The sequence below is a fragment of the Hemitrygon akajei genome, chromosome 19, assembly GCF_048418815.1.
Source record: "Hemitrygon akajei chromosome 19, sHemAka1.3, whole genome shotgun sequence".
Lineage (NCBI taxonomy): Eukaryota > Metazoa > Chordata > Chondrichthyes > Myliobatiformes > Dasyatidae > Hemitrygon > Hemitrygon akajei.
In genome coordinates this window covers 12,152,324-12,174,750 of record NC_133142.1, presented here as the reverse complement: position 1 = coordinate 12,174,750, position 22,427 = coordinate 12,152,324, and the positions used below count along the sequence as shown (strand labels likewise).

Below are 22,427 nucleotides of genomic sequence, written 5' to 3'. Positions count from 1 at the left end.
ATAAAAACCTTGAGAGTACTTTGATTTGCCCTTCACATAATTTGTGCACATTTAGAGACAGATATAGTTGCATAACATAAGAAAGAAGAATACTCCATAATTTGCATACAATAACTGCTAGAAGATCATGTTTAGCTTTGGGAATACACATCACAGAAAATGAAAAGCCTGGAGCTCCTTGATAAACTGGTATAAGTGCATGCATTATAGTGAGAAAAGCATAAAAATGAGGTACACATTGTAACTCATTCAGGTGCTATTGACAGTAAAGTTGGAATTGAAATGTCACTATTATGTGATATTTCAATGCAAAGTACATTTATTCTTATCCACCAATAATAGACTACAGATTGTTTGACCATCTTTGCCTAGATTTGAATTCCCAATGTGCAGAATATACATCAGTTTCCATCCAGTCCAACGTGAAAATTTTAACTGATTTAAGTTTATGTTTTAGGATTCAAAATAATTTATCATAACTTGCTTCACTCATGTTCAATGTAAACTGCAGCCCAGAAGATACGGGAAGGTATATCAAATATATACATCATGAAGTTTATAACAGCAAGCAAAATTCATCTCTACCACATATTGTATCCTCGAAGAAGACCACAATCCTGTCGTGGTTTGGAGGCTTGTATGTCTCACTGCTGGCTGGAGTCAGGGCTTTATGCTTTGGCTCTTGGTAGGGTCGTCCATGCCAAACAGGTCAAAGGGTAGAGGCTGAACTAAAAGTTGTCCACTGATCCTCAAGGTTTGGGGGTTCAGCGCAGGGCTAATAACCCTGACGGGTAAAACAAAACTGTTATGGGAACAGCAATGAAGAATCCTTCTGCATCTGAGTGTGACTGTATTCCTGAGTCTCCACCCAGGGCAGTAGTGAAAACTGAGAGAAAGCTACTGGCATGAAGAAGGAAGCCCTGAACACCATCACAGATGGAGGGACTACATTGTTGCCCAAAATGCCAGCAGCATAACAGGCAGTAACTAATATTACTAAACTGTATACTTGAGGCTCTAAGAACAATGATCTTCTGTTGCAGAATCATATGTTTTTATAAGGTGAACCACATCAGCATTGATGCATCTCATTTTATCAAGTGGCTGCTTATAAAAACTCGTAATTCATATACATTTATGAACTGGCTCAAATCTGTATGTAAATAATGCCAAGAACAGAAGTGAAACTATATATTGGAAAAAATCATAGAAATACATCAAAAGCTGTACTGCACTCCCAATTGGAACCTTCATCATTCAAAAAGGTCCAAAATCAAGTGACCAAAAGGACTACAAAGAAATATGAAATAATTAATTTGGAAGCAGCATTCAAAACAATAAATAGTGTGAAGGTAAATAAAATTTAGATTAAAAATGGATGAAAAATTAAATGAATTGCTATTCACCCTGCCAAATTTTTAATTTCAAATAAATAAGAACCAATTCAATGGCTGGGACTCCCAACCATTTTTATGCCATGGACCCCTACCATTAACCCAGGTGGGGAACCCCTGGTTCAAAGGGTATGTTTTCTTTCTGGGGTGCTGCTGGACCTAACATCCCACAATGATTTAAGTAATCGAAGTTTGTAATTTCACCCTCGTCTCCAATCACCTCCGACCTGTTCCTTCTTATTTCCACAATTTTATCCACACCCTGCACATCTATGAAAATATTGCATTCCTCAATTTTGTGTATTCCCAATTTCCTTTCACACTACTGGTGGCAGTACTTTCCATTTTTGTAAAGTTCATGTGATTCTACTGCTGCCTCACCTCTATCACAATGTTCATTTAAGCCTAGCTCTTTGTTAAAGACTGTGGCTGCTCTATTTTTCCTGTCAAACCCATTCTCCTGTCTTCTCCCCGTAACATTTGATACCTTGACTAATCAAGAACCTATCAATCTACTATTATCTTTCTTGAACAACGGAATACCATTTACTACTTTCCAGTCAAAAGACAATAAAACATAGAAGGATCAGGCCATTTGGCCCCTCAAGTCTGCTCCACCTTTCCATGTTGACTGATTTATTATCCTTCTCAACCCCATTCTCCTGCCTTCTCCCCATAAGCTTTGATACCCTGACTGATCAAGAACCTATCAACATTTGCTTTAAATATACTGAATGCCTTGGCCTTCACAGCCATCCTATTTGAACACCTTTTTAAATTAGTGCCAGGATTTTCCTCCAATAGTTTTCTGCATGAATATTTTACAACAATATGGAAATTACATAAATTTGAGGTATTAGTGATTCTTGGCACAGCATGAAGCTAGTTGATCACAGTTCCAGGAACAGAGACTCTAAAATTTGATTCAGTGTCCAAGTTAGTTTGATGGAAGGGGTTCAGTCAGCTAGGTTTCAGATGCTAATTCCTATTCTGCATCTATATTAACATTTGCTAACAACAATTTTAGACTTAATTATGATGAGCTGCACTTCATATTAGCACAGTAAGTATATAAAGGCTCAAATATATGCTCAAGCCTTGTTAGCATATGTTGAAGTATACACTTGGTGGAGCAGCTGTCATATATTCAAAGACCCAGAATCAATTCCGACCTCATGCGGAGTTTGCATGTACGCCCGCTGACTCCATGGTTTGTCTCTGATGCTCTGATTTCCTCTAGAATTATTCAAGATCACAGGCCCGAGACATAATACTTATTCTTAAATTTCCATGTTAAATTTTCAGTCCTTGCTCTTGCCACTGGCGTCTCACCTTGTTTTCACTGGTTAAGTTCCAAAAAAGCCTATAAATATTGAATTTAATTTCCAAGCTCATAAACAAATGATTAACATATTGAAAATTGGTCACCTGAAGCTTCAGAGTGGGTTGTTTGTGTGTTCAAGTTAAACAGAGAAGAGGAAGTTCTAAAAAGTTGTAATTGCCAGTTGATTTGATGTCTGGCCTTGTCTCTCACAAATCTTTCCCCCCTAAGAGGTTTAAATGCAAGTCTATCTCACTGATGAAAATGTAGATGGGAGGGTTAGTAACTTTATAGATGATACAAAGATTGATGTTGTTATGGGTAGTACAGGTGACCAGCAAAGAATATAGATATGGGGAGAGAAAGGCAGATGGAGTTTAACACGGCCAAATGTGAAGTGTTGCACCTTGGTAGGTCAAATGCAAAGGGACAGTACACTGTTAAGTCCAAGGCCCTAAACATTGCTGATGATCAGAGAGATCTTGTGGTCCAAGTTCATAGCTCCCTGAAACCAGTTACGCAGTTTGATAGGGTGGCTGAGAAGGCTGATGACATGCTTGCCTTTATTAGTCGAGGCACTGAGTTCAAAAGTCAGGACGTTATGTTGCAGCTTTATAAAACTCTAATTAGGCCCCATTTGGAGTATTGCATACAGTTCTGGTTGCCCCATTACAGGAAGGAAGTCGAGGCTTTGGAGAGGATGCAGAAGGATGCTGCCTGGATTTGAGGGCACGTGCTATAACAGGAGGTTGGACAAACCTGTCTTGTTTTCTCTGGAGCAGCAGAGGGGAGGCGTATTAGAGGTTTATTAGTTTATGAGAAGCATAGAGAGAGTAGAGGGACAGTATCTTTCTCCCCCAGAGTTGAAATGCCTAATACCAGAGGATACACTTTAAGGAAATGTAAGCAGCAAGTTTTTTTTATATATAAACTCAAAGAGTGGTGGGTGCCTGAGGTGATGCTTGAGGCAGATACATTAAGGACTTCTAAAAAATGCTTAGATGGGCACATGCATGTGAGGAAAATGGAATTAGATATTGTGAAGGTAGAAGATATTAGTTAGCCAATTAATTGATAATTTAATTGGTTCAGCACAACATTGTGGGCTGAATGGCTTCTTCTTGTAATGTTTTATGTCCACTTTTGAGGAGGTAGACCAAATTAAAAGTGGAAAAACAAAACATTTACTTCCTTTGCAATGTATTTTTTAAGTTATCAAGGTTACAGTGAAGAAAACTATTGAAGAAAATGTATCTGGAGTCCAATGCTGTTATAGGAAAACTCTGTAAAAGTTTCTCCACAGTCATTCACAGAGTGGCATCGCCACCTTGAAATAAGTTTATTATATTATAATGCTTCCAAGAAAGTAGAGTCAGGGGCTTCACAAATGGCTAAATAAATGAATGACTGGAAAAGGACATCTGGAATATCATATCTGAGTGTAAAGCTTTATTGACACTGTGGAGGATTCATATTCCATGGTACTTTTGAATAGCAATTAAAAGTTCGAGGTCAAGTTCATTCAAACATACAAATGTATACAGTTAAATGAAACTGTGTTCCTCTGGAGTCAAGCTGCAAAACAGTACATACAGTCACACAAAGCATACAACATATATAGTTATGATAGCACATACAGCCACAAAAAATATTAGCACAGGCCCATGATTAGCATGGCCTGAAGATTGTTGGTGCATGGGATGTTATCCTGGGGTCTCATTTCTGCAAGAACATGTATGCAGCAGTTTCTCAGCCTGTGCTGGGTCAGCAGACAAAAGCAAAACAGCTTGTCTTGTGCTGAATCAGCCGCAGGCAATCTATGGAGCAGGCACTGGAGAGAAGCACTGATGGGAGAGGCCAGCACCCAACCAGCAAATACTTGAAAGCGAAAAAATTGCAAGGACATGATGGGATTGCAGGAGAATGTGACTGAAGGGATTTTCCTTCAGCAGAACTCGCATTGACTCAGGTGACAGAATTTAAAATCATTACTGACTGACCCAGTGCACAGCTTTTATCATCTCGGAGGTACATATTGGAATAGGTTAGTCAAAATAAAAAGCTAATATCCAAGAACATGAATAAAAGACAAACTACAGAAAGAGCTCATTAGGTCAAGTAGCATTTGTGAAGGCCAAAGGACAGTTGATATTTGAGACCCTGTTCTTCCAACAACTTATTTATTGCTGCTGATTCTAGCATCTGGATTTTCTTGTGTATCCAAAACTTCATCTTGAATATTCTCATGAAACACTCTGTCCAGTTGAAGACATCAAATATAAACGATTGCAAAGCACCTTTTATTCTTGATTCTTCTCTCCCACACATTTGCTTCATGGAAGCATAGCAGTTAGCACAATGCCGTTACAGTTCCGAGTTAAATCTGATGTCATCTGTAAGGAGTCTACATGGGATGCATGGTGCAGTGCGCTGATTGTCTCACACAGTCCAATGATGTACCAGTTAGCTGGTTAATTGATCATTATAAATTATCCCGTGATTAGGCTAGGGTTAAATCGGAGGTTGCTGGGCTGTGTGACTCATGGGGCTAGAAAGGCTTATTCTGCTCTGTATCTTAATAAGTAATGACATTTCCATTTTACTACAGTGTGTGAAACTTGTTCAATTATCAAACTAGTTGAAGGGCAATATCCCAGCTCCTCTGCTCATTTTGTATTTCCCAGGAAACTGAATAAACAACATGAGGTTACATAATTTCTGCAGTCATCGTTTTTGATTAGACACAGTCCATTCTATCTTTCAGATAAAAATTAAATAATAAAGAGTTGACATAGAGAAAATAACAGGTTATATTTCAAAAGATAAGTCAGAGATTGGGGGGGACCTACTAAGCAAAGTGTCTGAGCAGAATGCTCATCTTCCACTAATTTATACAAAATGTTAGAAACTCAGTGCATATTTAGTCAAATTCACAAACTGCGCAGTCTTCGGCAGGTAGAGAAGCAAAAGAATTCTGCTGAAGCAATGAAGCTACCAGCACAATATTTACATGTGGTCTGAACAATAGGAAAATAGTTAATATGGATAAATGGAAGAGAAAATAACTCAAAACCTACTTATTGAACAAATTATATTTTCCTCACAACCACAGGGCTTTAAAGATGGAGGTTGGCTTTGGCAAGCTATTTCTTCAGGTTAAAAGAAAAGCACTCCCTGAGTTTTATTTGCCATGGAAAACTGATAGCTATTCTTATGAAACAATAGGACAATTTATGTCATTCTGCCCAAATGATTTCTTGAAAGCAGAAGAAATGATCGTTTACAGTTTGCTCAAGCGGTTTCACAACATCAATGGACATCTCAGGAAGGAGTCAACTTTTGCAATGTTTCAAGGCAAGGGTGGCTTTGTTTCTTTGTTAGTCTTAATTCTGTTGACATTCTATATCCAGTTAGCAACTCTCCAAATGAGAACAATTCAATCTCATTTCCATTGTATTTCAAAGTTAGTTCCAAGGCTATATTTCCAGCTTTGAGATGGATGTATTTCAAGGCATGTGTGTGGAAAAGAAAGATAGGGTGGCATGGTAACATAGTGGTTAGCATGCTGCTTTACAATGCAGGTTCAATTCTTGTCGCAGCCTGTAAGCAGTTTGCACGTTCTCCCCATGACCGCGTGGGTTTCCTCCAGGTACTCTGGTTTCCTCTCACAGTCCAGTTAATTGGTCATTGTAACTTGCCTTGTGATAAACTATGATTACATCAGTGAATTGCAGGGAAGCATGGCTCAAAAGGCCAGAGGGGCCTATTCTGCTCTGATGAAATAAATGAAGGAAGGTTAGAAGAAACCACTGGACAATCTGCCCAGATTTATTGATTTCCTTCTTTCTTTATTCAAAACCAAATATCAGTTGATTTTATTTCTATGGAACTGGATGCACAAGAAAACTTTGAGCTTCCCCAATGTGCAATGAACCTATGAAAGAAATGATCAGATGTTTTTTTTATCCAGAAGACACTGAGACAGTTGGGCAGTCACTCATCTGCAACTGGTACTTATCTGCCAACTCTGCAGTTGATAAGCAGGCAGAGTGATTTGACAGAAAAGAAAAGAATGCAAAAGGCATATGATATGCACCCAACGCTACAGTCAACCCAAAAGATATTTCAGCAGTGATAGCACAGCCCATTGAAAATTAAATATTGTCCTGGACCCTCAGTATACAAACTTGAACTTTGACTGTTTTACCTCTCTCCACCAATGTTACTTGGTGTTTTGCTGTGCTTTATTACGCCTTACTTTTGTTTCACATTTCCAGTATCTAGAGTGCTGTGCTTTTGTGGTTTTAATAAGAGTTTCTATGCTTCACAACAGAAGTTGGGTTGTGCCTAATCAGCACAAAATGGTGAGTTGCACTTGCAGTGCATATACAGTGTCCTGGAAAAGGATTCAGCCCCTGACACTTCGTTCACATAAATAAGCATTACAACCAGAGATGTTAATCAATTTAACTGAGTACTTTTATTTGTGAATCACATGATCTTTTCTCCCTCAGAGTAGAGTAAAGAAACAGAAAATTGTAAAGCATGAAAAACTGAAAAAAAATCAAAAACTGAAATGTCAGCAGTTCAAAAGTATTCATCCCCATTTGCTCAGTACTTAGTTGAACCACCTCTCGTAGCTATCACAGCCAGAAGCTTTTTTTGACTGGTTTCTATAAGCTTTGCACAATGTGAGGGAGCATGCTTTGTCTATTGTTCCTTGCAAAATTGCTCAAACTGTGCCAGGTCAGTTGGTAACTGGTGGTGGACAGCACTCTTGAAGTCCTGCCAGAGATATTCGATCAGGTTAAGGTCAAGACTTTTACTGAGACACTTAAGGACATCAATTTTTTTCATTTGAAGCCACTCCATGGTTGCCCTGACAGTGTGCTTTGGGTCATTGTCTTGCTGAAAGACGAACATCCTCCCTAGTTTAAAATTTCTGGCAGAGGCTAACAGGTTTTTATCTAGGTTCTCTCTGAATTTAGCAGCATTTACCTTTCCATCAATCCTGACCAGATTTTCAGTCCCTGCTGTTGAAAAGCATTCCCATAGCATGATACTATCTCCACCACACTTCACACATTTTACCTGGCTGACGTGTGTTAGATTTGCACCAAACATGCCACTTAATGTTGAGTCAAAAAGTTCCACTTTAGTCTCATCTGACCACAAGACCTTCTTCCACATCTTTACAGCATGTTCTAAGTGACACTTTGCAAGGAGTTGACTGCAAGGATATGTTTTATTTTTATTAAGCCAAGGCTTCTTCCTTGCCACCCTTCCATAAATACTCTCTATGCAAGGCCTTAGAGATTGTGGAGCCATGAACTTCATTTCCATTTGCATCCATTGACTTCTGCAGCTCACGTAGAGTGACTATTGCCATCACAATAGCCTCTCTTACCATAGCTGCTTTCTCCAGCAGCTATGTCTAGAGGGACAGCCTGAACTAGGCAGTGTGAATAGGAATTCACAATGGACTGCACTGAGCTTTGAGGTATGTTCAATGCCTTTGAGATGGTCTTGAACCCTTCCCCAGATTTGTGCTTCTTCATTATCATTTCCTTGACTTGTCTTGAATTCTCTTCATTTTGGTTTAGTCTGTTGAAGATCCACCATACTTTTGGACTTTAGAAGTATGAATTTATGAACTAATTGAGAACAGATGATCCACCAATTTATTGGATCAGTTGGTAAGGTAATATACAGTACTGCACCTGAGGAAAGTTAGCATAGTAATTACAAAGGGGATGAGTACTTTTTCAGCCTCAATCTTGGCTTTTAATTTTGAGTAAATTGTTGACAGGTTTCGGAATTTTTCTTTTGCTTTGACATGTCGCACAATGTTTTGGAGATTACCACAAAAATCCTACTTCAATATATTTTAAATATAGAAAACGAGGCAATAAAATGTGAAAGTAGTTGTGGGGCTGAACACATTTTCAAAGCACTATATTATCAGTCCACATTTGATGTTTCTACATGAGAGTGAAAACTTTTTATTGGCCAAAGAAGTCTGTTATACATTTGATGGTAGTACAGCTCAAGCTTAGATATCTCCAGGAGCAGCCTGGAAGACGTGCGCTTTTGGGATGCTGCTCTGTGGATGACCCGATCCTCACCGGTGTTGCCGACTGAAGTGTCGCGGGAGATCAGAACATTGAGACAGCAGCTACATTTGTCCGAGGTCTCTGCACTCGACCACTTGCTTTCTCTCTCGATGGTGAGAGAGAGTTTGCTGCTGTTTCTCGAGTCAGGGGAACTAAACAGAGGCTGCAGCCCGCAACATCGAAGCAGCTTCCCCTCTTGCTGTGGCAGGAGTGATACCTCTCGCTGCCTCGTCAGTGAAGGAGAGCCTGTGAGATGCCAAACTGTTGGGATGACTCTAGATTAAGGTCGCTTTGGGAGCTTCGCTATTGGTTGCATAGTGGGTGGTGCAAGGGATGACGCATTTTATTGGCCTTACGCCATGCACCACGGTGCTCTCTTCAGTTACCTGATGAGGTAACTGTAGCCTTTGGCCAGGAGCAGATGTCATCAGGTGGTGTCCAACCTTCACAGAGTGTTTCGACTCTTAACCACTGCACTGTCCAGTTGGCAGGTCAGCAGTGGCGGCCAAGTCACTGCCCATCTGCTCCCAACTTCCACCTCAACTCCTCTCTCCTGCTCCATATCCAGCAAGAGGCTCTTTCTGATCCCTCCCCATCCTGCGAGTGGCTCAGCTTTTGCTCTTTTCAGCTTCTTGCACCATTGATGGTATTACATCACAATATTAGATATTACACAAATGGTTTTAGAACAAATGTATGCCCTTCTCTTGCTTCAAAAATAAAAGCTATGTTAAGCTTTCTCTTGTATGAGTCAAACAATTTTATGCATCCGTGTTGTTCTGCAAATCGTAAACTTGCAATGTATCACAATCAGAGTCTATTAGCTATATTTTTCTTAATACAAGTATAACCTTGTTATACTTGCTAACACCTATTAGAACTGATAGAAACACAGAATAGCAGGAAAATCTCTTCATTGAAATTAAGTTTTTTCTGCTATACATCATCTCAACTCAGAACTTATTACCAGGAAACAGAATATCCTCCCTCTTCTGCAAATTAGGCAAATGAGCAACAATATTTTATCTGTATTTGACTGAAAGTCAGATACGTTATTGTCTTAATGGAAGCCTCTCACCAAAACTGAAATGTCTTGTAGGTCTGACTGGTAACACTCCTCAGAGGACAGACAAATGTGATCCTTTACTGACAAGGCCTGAAGAATACAGAAACTGGAGTAGGCCACTAAGTGCATTTAACTATTCCATCGTTCGATTAGATCATGCTGCTGTGTAGCATTTACTTCCCTTTGCTACGTATCTCTCGATATGTTTCCCTAATGAAAATCTAAACCACCTCGTTCTTGAAAGTCCTGATTCATCCAGGATCGACAGCCTTTTGAGAGTCGCACATTTCAGCAACCCTTGATGAGAAATCATTTTCTTAACTTCGCCCCTTAACAGGTGTGGCTCCAATTTTAAGATTATGCCCTTAAATTCTCAATTTGTTGTCAGTGTTTTCCCGCAGCCAGCTAATCAACTGCTTTTATAAATAAATATTTTATAAATGTTTTAAATAACTAAATAATATAAACTATAATATCATCCCTCACTTTCCTCTTCACAATATCAGCCATGTTTATGCAAACAGTCCTTAATTTAACATTTCAATCCCAGGTATCATTCTGATGTGCCCAGATAGAGTTATTATGTACTCTCACATCGCAAAAGGCCTTCTCTACCATCATTTACAACTAGCTACAATGGAGAACAGAGCATAAAGCAGTGCGTATAAGACTTTTAAAAGGCAAGTTGCATCTGACACATTAAATAGTTTTCTTTGAGGGAATAACCATGTATATTAGTGTCAGAAAAAGAGGTACACGTATCTTCTCAAAAGCACATGATAATTGTTGCTGAATTTAAGGCAACATTATGAATGTGCATAGCTATCCAGCCAGAGTACAGTGTAGAAACAGGCACTTCGGCCCTTTCTAGTCTGTGCTGAACCATTTTAAAGGCCTTCTCCCATTGACGTGCAACAGGACCATAGCCCTCCATTCCACTACCATCCACGTATCTACCAAAACCATTTAAACATTGAAACTGTGCTCACTTGCACCACTTGTGCTGACAGCTCGTTCCACCCTCTCACAACCCTCTGAATGAAGTAGTTTCCCTTCATTTTCCCCTTAAACTTTTCACCTTTCACTCTTAACCCATGACCTCTGGTTGCAGTCCCACCCAACCTCAGTGGAAAAAGCCTGCTTGCATTCACCCTATCTTTGTCCCTCATAATTTTGTTTACCTCTATCAAATCTCCTGTCAATCTTCTATGTTCCAAGGAACTTACACTATTTAATCATTCCTTATGACTTGGGTCTCCTGACAACATCCTTGTAGCTGTTCTCTGTACTTTTTCCAACCTGATTTACTTCTTTCCTGTAGGTAGGTGACCAAATCTGCACATTATTTAAATAATGTTAATCATTTAAATGTCAAGAATTATGAATGGAGTGTTACCATCCAGGGCAGGGATAGGCTGTGTAAGTTTGGAGCTTCACAAGGCTCAGTGTTGGAATATTGCCTTCATGATAGAAAGTAAAGGAAGCATCACGTCTACATTTCCAGCTGCTTAACTCAAAGGAAATGTCAGTGATTTCAGGAGAGCAAGAATGTGAACAGGTTAATTGATTCCCTCAGTGCTACATAAAACAATAAAATATGATACTTTTGAGAGTAAGAAGAAAAAGTCACTGTCATTTAATAAGGAAGCACAGAAAGACATTGTAGCTCAGGTATGCAAATCAGTTAAAGCAGGGGATTAAATATACAAAATGAAGAGAGTATCTTCAGTCAATATTGCACCCTAGGAGAAGGAAACTGGGAAATTAATGATGGAAATTTGCACAGACTTTTAAAAAATATTTTCTATCTGTCTTCAAGGTAGAAGATTATGCAAGTTGTCAAAAATAGTAGGTGAACGAACAGGACTAAAGTAACACACAAAAATGCTGGAGGAACTGAGCAGGTCAGGCAGCATCTATGGAAATGAACAAACAGTTGACATTTCAGGCTGACAGCCTTCAACAGGACCAAAGGCTGGCAAGTTTCATGGACCTAATGACTACCTTGCACAAGGTCTTAAAAGTGATTGTCCCTACAATGTCTGTGAGTTTTTTCCAAATTTCTCTTGCTTCCTGAACATTCCAGCATATTTTACAACAAGGGAAGGGGAGGGGGGGCTTTAACGTTTCTATCATTCATTTTATGGGGTTCTTGTTTTGTGGATGTCTGTGAAGAGTAAGAATTCCAGGTTGTATTCCGTATACATTCTCTACTATTAAATTGAATTAAACCTTAAAAAATATGATCCCTTGTTCAACAAAGGAAAGAGAAAGAAGGAAACCACAAGTCATGTCCATGATTCGGAAAATCCTGGAATCCCATAATAAATGGAAGGACATTTAGAAAATAATTAAATAAGGTGTTGTCCACGTGATTTTCTAAAAAGGGAAACCAGGTTTGATATATTTACCAGCGATTCTTGAGAATACAATGAGCAATATGGATAAAGGGAACCAAAAGATGCAATGTATTTGGATTTCCAAAAGTTATGATCAATGTGCCTATTAAAAAGGCAATGCATAAAGCATATGCTTATGGTATGGGGTAATATACAGACAGAATTGCTGAACTAACAACTAAACACTTGGCTAGAATTTAGAAACAAAGGGGGGGGGGTCAATCTACTGAGGCTGTATTATAGATCCACCAATAGTTATCGGGAACCTGATGAGCTGGTGTGTAGAGAAATAGCTCATGATTTTAATAATAGTGTTTTATTAATGGGAGGCATTAAGTTCTCATGTATTGACCAAGCCACCGAGAGAGTTAAGGGGCTGGATGGAGTGGAATTTGTGAATGTGTCGAAGGAAGGTTTCCCTGAGTCAGGAAAGAGGACCCTACTTTGCAAAATGCAATACTGGACCTCCTTTTGGGGAACAAGGCATGTGACTGAAGAGGCAGTCAGGGAGCACTTTGGGTTTAGTTACCATCATTCAACTAGTTTTAAGCTAGTGATGGAAAAGGATAGAAAAGGTTTGCAGGTTAAGGTCCTAAACTGGAACAGGAATAATTTTTGGTGAATTGGACAGAATCCCACAGAGATCAATTGGCTGTGCCAGTTTGAATGGAAACAGTAAGTGAAAAGCTTCTAAGGGTGCGATATCAAGACTCCAGGAGCAGACTTGGTTTATTATTATTATTGTCATATATACTGATCGGTGAAAAACGTGTCTTGCATATAGTTCACACAGATTAATCCGTTATACTGTGCATTGAGGTAGTACAAAGTGAAACAATAAAGGAACAGAGAATAGTGGAACAGTTACAAAGGAAGTACAATGCAGGTGCAACATCATAAGATAGATTGTTGGGTCAAGACTCCATCTTATTGTACCAAGGAAGCATTTAATAGTCTTATGACAGTAGGGTAGAAGCAGTCCTTGAACACAGTAGTACATGCTTTCAGGCTTTTGTATCTTGATGAAAGAGGGAAGAAGAGATAAAGTCCATGTTAGGTAGAGTCTTTGATTACGTTGGCAGCTTTACTGAGACAGCAACCAGAATAATCAGAGGCCAGAATGCTGCTGCAAAATAAACTTCAAGGAACTTTGCCTGATGTGTCCTTTAGGTGCTGTTCAAGAACAAGGAGAAGCATATACTGGGTTTAGCAAGTCAGGGATGAGCAAATCCATTGACAACTGTAAAAGGATTAAAAATATACTTAACAGGGAAAGTCAGGAGGACAAAGAGAAGGATGACTTGGATCTGGTAGGTAAGCCTGAGAGGTGCTATAGCTATATCGAGAGTAAAGGAGTAGTTCAGGAAAAAGTAGTTTCTCAGATCAGCAGGGCCACCTTTGTCTCAAGCTGCAGGAGATGAGTGGGATGTTTAACAAGTATTTCTTCTCAGTGTTTACTGAAGAAAGAAAGTATTGTTGCTCAAGAAATAAGGGAAACAAGTGACAAATGAATTTCAAACAGGTAATTGTAATGTAATGCACTGTGGAAACTCAAACCAAGCAGGACTTTTACTGTGAATGACAGAGCACGAGGGAATGTAATGGAAAAGAGAGATCTAGAAGTACATAGTTCACTGAAAGCAGATTTAAATGAACTTGAGGGGCAGCACTTCATGCAGGGGAGTGAGGTGAGCATATGAATGAGCTGCCAGAAAAGAGGCTGAGGCAAATACAATAGTGTCATTTGGATAGGTTTGAATGCAGTTATCAGGATATTTGCACTGGAGGCTGTTCAGAGAAGGTTCACTGGGTTGATTGCTGAGATGAACCAGTTGATCTATGAGGAAAGAGTCAGGAAATTGGGCCCACACTCAGAGCTGAGTACTGTAGCGTAGTCTTTGGCACAACACTTTACAGTACCAGCAACCTAGGTTCAATTCCCGCTGCTGCCAGTGAGTTTGTACATTTTCCTGTGACCATACAGGTTTCCTCCAAGAACTCCAGTTTTGTCCCATAATTTAAAAATGTACCAGTGGTGTGGCTCAGAGTGCCAGAAATACCTATTCCAGGCTGTAACTCAATCCAAAACCGATCTTTTTGAAAAATGTGAGATTCTGAGAATGTTTGTCAAGGTGGTTGCTAAGAATGTTTCTCTCTCAAGAGAGAATTCTAATGTACATCGTGAAGACTAAGGGATCTGTTATATGGAAGAAATAAGGAGAAATTCCTTCTCTCAGAGGTCCATGATTTAATCTTCCAATCCCAGAGACCTGCTGAGACCAGATCATTACCTATCTACAGAAAACAGATTGATGTTTGAACTATTGGGAATTAAAAGGCTATGAAGGGGTAAATGTTGGCAAGGAATTGTTCTAAGTTGAAATTTGTGTACAGTATATGCCTGGACAACATAATTCTCTTATCTTTCTTCACTTAACGCAAGGGTTTCCATCCTGGGATCCACAGACCCCTTGTTTAATGGTATAAATAGGTTGGGAACCCCTGCCATACTACCATCAATTTGATGTAACTTATTTAATGGAGGCAAATTCAATGTTTCCACGCTCCCCTCCTTATATCTGTGAAGATACGAGCTCTTTCACACAAAGGTCCTGAACTTAAATTTAACCAATATTATTGATAAACCATCCATTAATTAAAATATTTTCTCATCTGTTCCTTCAACCAAGCCACTGCACTGCAATTATCAAATTTATGTAATTTGATCTTTCCATCAGTTCTGAGTTCAGATTTTAAAGGCACTTCTAAAATGGATATTATAAGCAGGGACTGAAAAGAAATTTTAAGGAAAATGTATTTCTGTCAATTATTTTGATCTTATGTAGTACTTCAAGTATTTTTTTAAACAATTTAATAAAACAATTACTGATGTATCAATGTAACTAGCAAACTTTTTTATGCTATGGACCAGTACCAAGGGGTCCCTGGACCCCAAGTTGGAAAGCCGTGTTACTAGAGAGTATTTGGTCGGGAAAGTAAGGAGTTTCTCCGATCCAGTCAATAGTATCAGAATAAAATTGCATAGAGCATTCACTGGGCTCAGGAAGTGTTTTGAGGGACAAGTAATAGAATAGTTCAGTAAATAAAATTCTGACTAGCTACTTGGCTTGAAGTATAGAATACTTAATTCTGCTCCAATATTGGCTTGAGGTTTTGATTTTTTTTCCCTCTCAGCACAGTGTGTGTAATCCATTGCACTGCTCAAGAGTAATCAGCATCCACCCGGCTGCCTCCCTCATCAGCAGGCGCTTGGTTTAATAACAAACATCATGTCCCAAACAGATAGATTGTAAGTACTGTGCAGCAGACAGTGCCAATGATTCAATATCAAAGTTTGACATGTTAAAAATACAAACATAATGCATTAATAATGCTTTGCCATTTTGGCTACTCGAGAAGCATTTACCAACATAGAGTCAACTCAGATCTGAAAATTCGAATCTGTATTGTGCACATACCATTCTTATAAAAATTGAAGGCTGATTTTTACTCTGGTTGCAATTTAGATTTCAGATTGTAAATAGGGACATAACCAATAGTAAAAAAGCAAAACAGATAAAGAAGATTGTAGGTTCAATCTCTGTCATCTCTGTCACCGACAGAAAACATGGAACATAGACATGAGTACAGCATAGGAACTGGCCATTCAGCCCACGATGTTGTGCCAAATCAGCTAGAATGAAAATCAAGGATACCCAAATACTAATCCCAATTACCTACACCATGTCCTTATCCCTCCACCTTCCTTACGACTGTGTGCCCATCCCACATCTCTTCAGAGCCTCTAATGTATTTGCCTTTACCACCATACCAGGCAGCACATTCCAGGCATCCACTACTCTGAGTTAAAAAAAACTTACCCCTCACATCCCCCTTGAACCTACCCCCTCTCACCTTCAATGCATGCCCCTCTGCTATTAGACATTTCAGGGTAAACTTTCATGCTTCCCACTCACAAACAATGACCTCGCTGCAAATATTAGAGGACCTAGTCAGACTTGGTTGAAGTTCCATCAACATTGAATACATTGTCAGCGCTTACTGTGGAGACACACACATCAATAATAGCCATTTAGCAAAGGTCAGGAGGAACCTTACTCAAGCAACTAGTCAATAGTGCCAGAAACAGTTTGCAGGATGACAGAGGTAAGGGGAAAATAACAAACAAATACCAAAAAAACCAGAATTATTTGTCAAGGATAGACTAAAATAGTTGGTCTTATTATCCTGCCACTAATAAGCAACTATATTTAATTTATGTTTAAGCATGTAACCTTAATTTACAGATTTACACACTTGCTTTTCTCTTTGACATTTTTAATCAATAAACAAGCTACAAGATGGATGCAGCTATTAAATGTACAAATTTTACAATGCAATCAGTGGAGCCTCAATAGTCATTTATTTAACTTTTACCGACACCATCTCGGCAACTAGAAACCCTATCTCTTTAGAAACATTTTAATTTCTGTCAAATGAAATCCAGTCATCAGATGAAATGTATCAGAGAAATTTGCCTGAGTTGAGAACACAGTCACTTACTTCTGCTGGTTTTTTTTTGTCAGGAAAGCAATTGACGGGAATGACTGCGGTATTTACACAACAAAACAAGAACATAAATTAGAGGGAAACCAAGGTAGTCAGTAGATTAGCTGATAGGTCAATGGAAGAGATGGTGGTTGACAATCTGGCTAACAAGATGAAGGTTTATTGTTATGTCAGTCAACTATCAAATATATACTGAGCCATACAACAATTTCCCAACAGCAGAAGGAGGACATACAACATGAAATATATTAAAAGAGTATGTCATCAGTATAGGTTCATGATGCATACAATGCTCAATCAATAGCATTAATTTATGCAGACAACACACAAAGAACAGCATTTTGGACAGAGTTTTAAATCTGGACAACATAAACAAAATGCTGGTGGAACACAGCAGGCCAGGCAGCATGTATAAGGAGAAGCACTGTCACCCTAGCTATATAGTGTTTTAAATCTGGGCTCAATTGGGGTGTAGCATGACTCCTTAGGGATAGCCAGCACAAATCTGTGCATGGGTGATCACCTCTTATTGAGTTGTTTGAGGACACACCGTGTGGTGCGTGGCCAAGTGGTTAAGGCGTTGGACTAGCGATCTGAAGGTCGTGAGTTTGAGCCAGAGCCGAAGCAATGTCTTGTGTCCTTGAGCAAGGCACTTATCCACATGCTGCTCCAGTTCACCCAGCTGAAAATGGGAACTGGCAAAATGCTGGGGGTTAACCTCGCGATAGACTGGCATCCTATTCGGATGAGGGGGGGGGGAGTCTCATACTCTCAGTTACTTCACGTCACGGAAACTGGCATAAGCACCGGCCCGATGAGACTATGAGGCTTGGGACAGACTTTAACTTTAACTTAAGGAGACACTGAACATGACTGATGAGGATTGGGCAGTGTAGTTTGTATTCAGTGAAGTTTGTGATGAGATCCCTCATGGTAGGCTGATCCGAAAGTTTAAGGCGCATTCATCCCTGGATGACATTCAAAATTTTCTTGGCTACTGAGGGCAGTGGTGGAAGGGTGTTATTCAGAATACAGGGCTGCGATCAGTAGTGTTTCACAAAGATCAGTGTTGGGAGAACCATTGTTTGTGATGAATGAATGACATGGACAAAAAATGAATGCAAACTGATTACTAAATCTGCAGATGACGCAAAAAAAAATTGCAGATAATGACAAAATTGATTACAAGATTCAGCAGAAATGTGGATAGAGCAGGGGTTCCCAACCTTATGCCATGGACCAGTATCATTAAGTAAGGGGTCTGTGGACCCCAGATTGGGAACCCCTGAATGAAGTTTAATCCATACAAGTGTAAGGAGTTGGGCTTTGGGAGGCTGAATACAAGAGGAAAGAATACAGTACCTTTAGAAGCACTGATGTACAAGAGAAATCTTGAGGGCAAATCCATACCTCGCTGAAAGTGGTAAAATAAGCAGAAACGGTGGCAAGGAAGGTTTCATACTTGCTTTCATTGGTTGGGATAAAAATCAGGAAGGTGTGTTGAAGTTTTATAAAACTTTAGTCAGGCTACAATAGGAGTATCTCATGCTGGGGTCTGGTCACAGCATTAAACGAAGAATTTAGGGGTTTTCAGATGGTGTCTAAGAGATTTGCAAAGAGATCACCTGGCTTCAAGAATATTAACTACAATGAGAGCTTGGACAAAGATGCTTATCCTTTACTTGCATGTCAGAGGCTAAGAGGTGACCTGATCAACGTTTATGGTGACCTAATCAATGTTTATAACGTTATGAGAGCTATAAATAGGGTACAAGTGTCTTTCTTCCAAGATGGAAATGTCAATACTAGACGGCAGAGCTTTAAAGTGAGAGGGGGAAATTTTAAAGATGTGACTTTTTTAAAAAAAAAACAGAGAGAGCTGTAGATGCCTGGAGTGCTGTGACAGAGGAGGCAGTGGAAGCAGAAACAATAGTGATGTTTAAGAGGCTTTTAGGTAGGCACAGGGACAGACTGGGAATTGAGGAATTTAGACCATGTGCAGGCAGATGTATAGTGTAAATTGGCACTATGGACAGCGCAAACATAATGGACTGAAGCAGTTGTTCACGAGCTGTACTGTTCAATGTTCTAAACAAAAAAAAAATTACACTGGCTTTGAGTTTCTATTTAAAGTTACTTGTACACTGCCAAAAAAAAATCCACCATTATTAGCCAGTGCAATTTGGATTCTTTTTCCCTTATGATTACTTGATATATTTAACAGTGCAGTTTGAGTAGCACAAATGAAAACCTGTTGATCACAATAATTGATTATAGTAGTCATCCAAACATGTGAAGTTGCAGTAGGCCACTCAGCCCCTCGAGCCTGGTAAGATGATAGCAGATCTGATGATCATCTCTACTTTCTCCACTTAAACTGCTTTGACATTCTTCTTACTGCCATTCGGGCCATCCCTTATGATTGCTGTAACTCCAACATTAATTGATATTTCCACCCACCCACCTTTATCTATTTCCACAAATTTTATGCCCACTTCAATATTCAGGTAGGTCCTAATTTACATTGTCCTGCAACCACACAATGCCTATACAATCATTCTTGTTATTTTCTTCATGTTCTCTTTTCATCAGTTTTGCTTCAAATATAATGTTCTATTCAGATGTTATTGTTTTGGTTTTTCTCCTTTTGTAATCTATAGTTTTAACTTTTGATTTGTAGTACTATGCAAAATTCTTAGGCACATATATATATAGCTAGGGTGCCTAAGACATTTGCACAATACTGTAGCAATTTTATGTATTGAACTATACTGATCCCACAAAAAAACAACAAATTTCATAACATTGAGTAGTGGTAAACCTGATTGTGATATGGGTATCTATTGTGGACTGAGAGTGGGAAGGTGGCAGAGAGAAGGGAATCTTAGTTGGGAAAAGAGAAAGGGAGAAGGGAAGGAGTGGGAAACACCAGAGAGACATTCTATAATGATCAATAAATCTAATTGTTTGGAATCAAGGCAGGGTATGTCTACACCTGTAGCACCCCTCCCCTTCTCTCCCACACACCCTCCTGCAGTGATCCACCCTTGCCATTCCCAACATCCTTTACTCCTGCTAGATTTACAAACTCTCTCTCCACTTCAAGTTGACAAATACAGTACTGTACAAATATATAGCTCAGGCCCTTAAAGTCTTAGGCACCCTAGCTATATAGTGTATATGTGCCAAAGACTTCAGCACGCTACTGTACTCCTCTCTTTGGACCCTCTATCCCTTCCAGTATAATCAGTTCACATTGTAATGTCTCCCTCTTTAGACATGTTGCTACTCTTTGATTTACTGCATGTTCCCAATATCTATCTCTTGCATCCACTACTTCGTATATTATTCCAGTCATTGAGTGACACAACACAGAAACACCCCTCAGTCCACTGAGTTTGCACCGAGCATTAAAGACTTATTTAAAGTTCAAAGTAAATTATCAAAGTACATATATATCACCATATACAACCATGAGATTCATTTTCCTATGGGTGCTCAATAAATCGATAGAATAATAACCATAATAGAATCAATGAAAGCTGGCACCAACTTGGGTGTTCAACCAGTGTGAAAAAGACAACAAACCGTGTAAATACAAAAACAGAGAAATAATAATAAATAAATAACCAATAAATATAGAGAAAATGAGATGAGGAATCCTTGAAATGTTTCTGGGAACATTTCAATGATGGAACAGGTGAAGCTGAGTGAAGTTATCACCTTTTGTTCAGGAGCCTTTTTAAAAAAAGATGTACTTCACATTCTCATGAACCCTCCCATGCTCTACCATTTGCTGACACATTAGTGACAATTTATAGTGATCAATTTACCTACTAATTTGCAATGAGAGGAAACAACATGCAGAGGAAAACAATATAGAGGACATGCACGCTCCATAATGACATTACCTGAGGTCAGGAATGAACCAGAGTCGCTGACACTTGTGATAGCATGTGTTCGAACTGAGCCACTGTGAAGTCCTTCATTTTTTTGTTACGTGCCTACAAAACATTTATCTCAGAACAGCTCAAGCAGAGAGGCGGTGCAGCGGCTAACGGACTGGTGCAGAGCCAACAACCTGTCTCTGAATGTGAACAAAACAAAAGAGATGGTTGTTGACTTCAGCAGAGCACGGAGTGACCACTCTCCACTGAACATTGACGGCCTCTCCATGGAGATCGTTAAGAGCACCAAATTTCTTGGTGTTCACCTGGTGGAGAATCTCACCTGGTCCCTCAACACCAGCTCCATAGCCAAGAAAGCCCAGCAGCATCTCTACTTTCTGCAAAGGCTGAGGAAAGTCCATCTCACACCCCCCCATCCTCATCACATTCTACAGAGGATGTATCGAGAGTATCCTGCGCAGCTGCATCACTACCTGGTTCGGGAACTGCACCATCTCGGATCGCAAGACTCTGCAGCGGATAGTGAGGTCTGCTGAGAAGATCATCGGGGTCTCTCTTCCCGCCATTACAGACATTTACACCACACGCTGCACCCGCAAAGCTAACAGCTTTGTGAAGGACCCCACGCACTCTTCTCCCTCCTGCCATCTGGCAAAAGGTACCGAAGCATTCAAGCTCTCACAACCAGACTATGTAACAGTTTCTTCCCTCAAGCCATCAGACTCCTCGATACCCAGAGTCTAGACTGACAACTACATCATTTATTATTACATTGAAATTTGTCCTCTACTGTGCCTATTGTCTTATTTATTGATTAATTATTGTACTGTCCTGCACTGTTTTGTGCACTTTATGTAGTCCTATGTAGGTCTGTAGTCTAGTGTAGTTTTTGTGTTGTTTTACGTGGTCTAGTGTAGCCTTGAGTTGTCTCACATAGTCTAGTGTAGCTTTGTGTTGTTTCATGTAGCACCATGGTCCTGGAGGAATGTTGTTTCATTTTTACTGTGTACTGTACCAGCAGTTTATGGTTGAAATGACAATAAAAATAGACTTAACTTGACTCGAAGTATAAACTACTCTAAAGGAGAAGAACGCACTTTGCTGAAGTACTGATGGTCACCTGTCATGCTCTGGAGCCTCCTTCAATCATATCAGACTTTGAACCATGCAGATACTTCTCTCGTCTTACTTGTCCAGTGCCAATTTGCAGGTGTTTAGGTAATAATCCGCCTCTCAATGTCCAACTCTGTGTCCCCTTTGTGAGGGGTGGAAATGGGCATGGCCAGCCCACAGGGCTCTGGTGAAGCTGCAAAGGTCAATCCCTTGCACAGTGGATACAATGGATTACAGAACCATTGATGAACTCCAACCACACTATTGTCTTTGGATGCTGGAGACAGGAGGTTATCAATGGCCGGCGCTCTGCTGGGAGCTCAGGGCACAAGGAGAAGGCGGTAATAATCCAGAAATTATCTTTCAGGTTATCTTCTTTATTTACTGTTAATTTCTTCATATTGATCACGTGGAACTCTTGTCTTTGGGTACCTTCCATTTATAATGGTGATAAATTCTTCCCCTCCTAACAAGTCTCTCTCTAGTAGAGAATAGGAATCCTGAATCTTGGCACCAAGCAGGCGACACAGATTTCTGGTCTCAC

General features: G+C 39.6%; 1 protein-coding gene across 18 annotated transcripts in view; it reads right to left on the bottom strand.

The window, feature by feature from the left end:
- The window catches only part of atp2b2 (ATPase plasma membrane Ca2+ transporting 2), an 889,877-nt gene that overhangs the window by 401,935 nt on the left and 465,515 nt on the right, over positions 1-22,427 (bottom strand). The gene's annotated exons all lie outside the window — the stretch shown is intronic.